The sequence below is a fragment of the Cynoglossus semilaevis genome, chromosome Z (assembly GCF_000523025.1).
Source record: "Cynoglossus semilaevis isolate Cse_v1.0 chromosome Z, Cse_v1.0, whole genome shotgun sequence".
In the NCBI taxonomy this organism is placed as follows: domain Eukaryota; kingdom Metazoa; phylum Chordata; class Actinopteri; order Pleuronectiformes; family Cynoglossidae; genus Cynoglossus; species Cynoglossus semilaevis.
In genome coordinates, this window is record NC_024328.1 from 14,824,303 (window position 1) to 14,828,377 (window position 4,075).

Sequence of the window (4,075 nt, forward strand, 5' to 3'; positions counted from 1 at the left end):
CCCCCTGCTGCTCCTGCTGCTCCTCCTACTCCTGCTCCTACTACTGCTGTTGCTGCTGCTCCTACTACTCCTACTACTCCTGCTACTCCTACTACTCCTGCTGCTCCTGCTACTCCTACTACTCCTGCTACTCCTACTACTCCTGCTGCTCCTACTGCTCTTGCTGCTCCTACTACTTGGGGCAGACAGTCCTCTGGTACCATTTCTTCACATTATGTATAATCAGCCGATGCCGGTGCTCAAAGGGCGGTTCCCGGTCTGGTACTTTGCCGTTCTGCGGCGGTCAACTGTTGTGCGTTAGGAATTGATCAAAGCAGTTGAAGTGTTGGCACATGTCCCTACTTAGCAGAGGAGGTAAACACAGGAAATTGATGCACCCTCCACCCCCCCCTCTCCACTTACCCCCCCACCCCACCCATTTACCAGCATTAGCACCGGTCGGATTAATTGTTTTTTCGTGCGGTCCTTGAGAAGTTCGTCTTCCTGCCATTGTTTTGGACAGAGTGAGAGGCTGCGACGCCAGTGTTTGTCGTAGCGCAGCTGCTCTGACAGACTCACTCACATGCGTTAGCATCTTGATGTAGCCTACTATTTTTTATACCTCTCTGATCATTTATCAACTTTTTAATGTTAAGGGTTCTCCAGAGCTGGAAATGAAGTGTTGTAGCTAACGTTAGCTCTGGTGTCTGTAACAGGACTGTTGTAGCTAACGTTAGCTCTAATGTCTATAACAGGACTGTTGTAGCTAATGTTAGCTCTGGTGTTTGTACCAGGACTGTTGTAGCTAACGTTAGCTCTGGTGTTTGTACCAGGACTGTTGTAGCTAACGTTAGCTCTGGTGTTTGTACCAGGACTGTTGTCGCTAACGTTAGCTCTAATGTCTATAACAGGACTGTTGTAGCTAATGTTAGCTCTGGTGTTTGTACCAGGACTGTTGTAGCTAACATTAGCTCTGGTGTCTATACCAGGACTGTTGTCGCTAACATTAACTCTGGTGTCTGTTAGGTTTTTGGTTCTCCTTCTGAGGACAACCTGTTGTTCCGCCCTACTCACGTGTCTCAATTCCATCACAAATGAGATGCTTCATCACGTTACCTGCGACTTCTGCGCGTCACAGCTGATAACGTTGAAACGTTTGGCCTTTCTTAAAGAAAGAGCGCTTTGTCTGGAACCGCCGTGTCTCCCAGCTGTCGGTTCCAGGAGACGGAGCTACAAGAAGCAGCTGATTGCCCGTTGCCCGTCGTCGTCTGTAATTAGACGACAATGGGCCCCTCTCTCTCTCGAACGCTGCGGTGGCTGAACGGTTGCCCGCGGACTTGTTGATCAAAGACACAGGAAGAGGAACAGGCCTGCGTTAGATGTTCGCCTTTTGGAAGTATCAGTTGACATCGTACAGACCTGAGTCGAGTTCTCGCCTGCTGCGAATAATTATAGAGGTTTTTACTTCCTTGTTCTAAGCGAGCTAGCCTATTGGTCATGATAGCACATTGTGTTTCTTGCTAAAAAAATTTACAGAATAAACTGATTTTTTTTTATAATTTTCTTCTGTTAGTGCTAAGTCGGTAGGAACCCCGTTGTCGACCACCAGGGGTCACCTGAGGACCTACCCTGAGGACCTACCCCCGCGGGCACCTTAGGTTAGTGACCCCAGGTTTGAACGATGTTAGGTGGAGTTTTTATAGTACGGGGGGGGGGGGGGGGGGGGGGGGGAGGGGGAGGAGGTGGCGGCGGATGATGAAGGATTCACAGGCTCGGTGTTGATAAGGGTCACCTAGACTGATTTTTTTTTAAGCAACAATATTTAGTCTCGTCAATCATACGCTACTCATAACATCGCAGCCTCTGTTGGAGAACAGTTGCGCTTTCGCATGTGGATCGGATCGTCTGCGGGATGAGCCCCTACGGCTGCTGCTATCCTCCCCTCTACCCTCCAGGGTCCTATATATATATATATGTTTGTGTGTATATATTTATATGTGTATATACAGTATAGAAGGTCCATTATATTTCTTGCCGCCCACATTCGTCTTCATCTTCAAAACATATACTAGAATTTTTTTTTTTGTCGTAACTCCAAGCTCCACCGCGTTGGCTGATTGCGGACAACGTTGTCAAGACCCAGCGGCGCCCCCCCACCCCTCAGGAAGTCATAGGAACGCGATATTTGTTCTGCGTGGTGACAGGAGTGACCTGGGGAAGCTGCTCCCTCTGTGGGACACACCGCAGCAGTCTCCTGATAGACAGGATTTCCCCCCCGCAATCAGTGCATCCGAACAACAAAAACAATAGCGACTTTTCTCGGGGTCCATTAAGAGAATGTATGTGGACTTGACGGCTTTTAGACATAAATGTCCTGACACAATAACTGACACGTTAATATATAGAGAACTAAGTGATTTCTTTTGTTTTGTTTTTTTATTATGCGAAAAAGTACGATCTAAAGCAGAACTACAGCTAGCATATGTCTCGCAGAAACCTAACATTAAGTAAAAAAAACAATTTAAAAATCAACATTATATAAAAATTTTCTAACATTTTTACAAACCGGTCAGAAATCGGAATTTTTAGGTGCGAGTTCTGGAATTTGAGCTAGCGCTGCGTCTTAGCCTCTTTGCGATGACTCTCATCATGACTGATGAAATTAGACTAGTAACATATATATATATATATATATATATATTTAAGTACATAAAATATAACAAGGAGCGTTAATGATTCACAAAAAAATTCTCGATTGTTAGCGAACAACATAACCTCGCTGTTCTCTAAACTCAAGCAATAAACAGTAGGGGTGTCCGATATTAGCATAATTGTGTAATATCTGTAAGAATCGTTATCGGTTTTACATCCGATAGATAGAACCCGATTTTTTTTGGTTCAACTATGCTAGAATCGCTAGTGAGTTACTGCGATGTTTACCAATATCAGCGTATCGGATATTAGTAAAAAAAAAAGCCTAATAAATAGTGTTTTTCGTACTACGTGAATACTGAATGTTGTCTTAGTGGAATCAAATGTTGTTTTTTTTTTAAAACGTTTTTCGTAGCTTCGCTGCTAAATTGAAACAAATGTCCTCCTTCGGTTGCGGACGCCTGTTGGTGCGGAAAAAAAACAAACATTTAAATTGTAATTGAAATCGATGGACATACGAATAACTTGCGAGGAACTTGCGTGGCATACCGATGTCCCCTAAGGACAACCTGGTCTAAATTCGACGTGGACACGCTGCGGGGATGATATCCCAGCTCACCTCCCTGTGTACCGCCGTCTCCACCTTCTTGTTTCCTCCACCAATGAAAACAGGAAGAGGGTGTGTGTGTGTGGAGACCCGGAGTCTGAGGGGGTCAAACCATCCACCGGTAACTCAACCTGCTCTTTGTTTGTGTGTGTCCTCCTCCTCCTCCTCGTCCTCCTTCTCCTCCTCCTCCTCCTCCTCCTCCTCCTCCTCCACTCCAGTCATCTGCACTATTTGCCCTGGGCAGTGTGTGCACCAAAGGGGGGAACATCCTCGAGGCCCGTGCATGTCGCTGCAGGTTTTTTGCCCGGCAACAAATGACCCTTTTGACACGGTTTGAACGTCTACATGCGAGGACTTGTGCGACGCGGACGTTTCCACTTGTTGAACGTCATTAACCAACCTAATCATTTTCTTTCTCTCTGGCTCACCCGGAGCTCTGACCCTGGCGGTGGGGGGAGAGGGTGGGGGCTGTCGAAATGCTGCGCCTNNNNGGGTGGGGGGTCCGGTGCTGAAGTGAGGTCTTTCTGGCCTCTGCTGCCTCTCTCTTCCTGAGAGTTCCCTCTTCCATCGTATTTAACCGGTGTCGATTCTGATTTAGTCCCTCGGCTAACTATATTTATATGTATATATGTACATGTAAATGGATAGTTAGATGGAACTTTATTAATCCCTGCAAACTCATGTAGTTCGGTACATTATTTTGGAGGTTTAGTATGTACAGTATTTACACATATATGTCTACATATATGCTAAGCCTCCAAAATAATGTACCGAACAAATGTAGTTTGGTACATTTATTTGTTTAATATATATGTAATATAAAGTTATATATATATA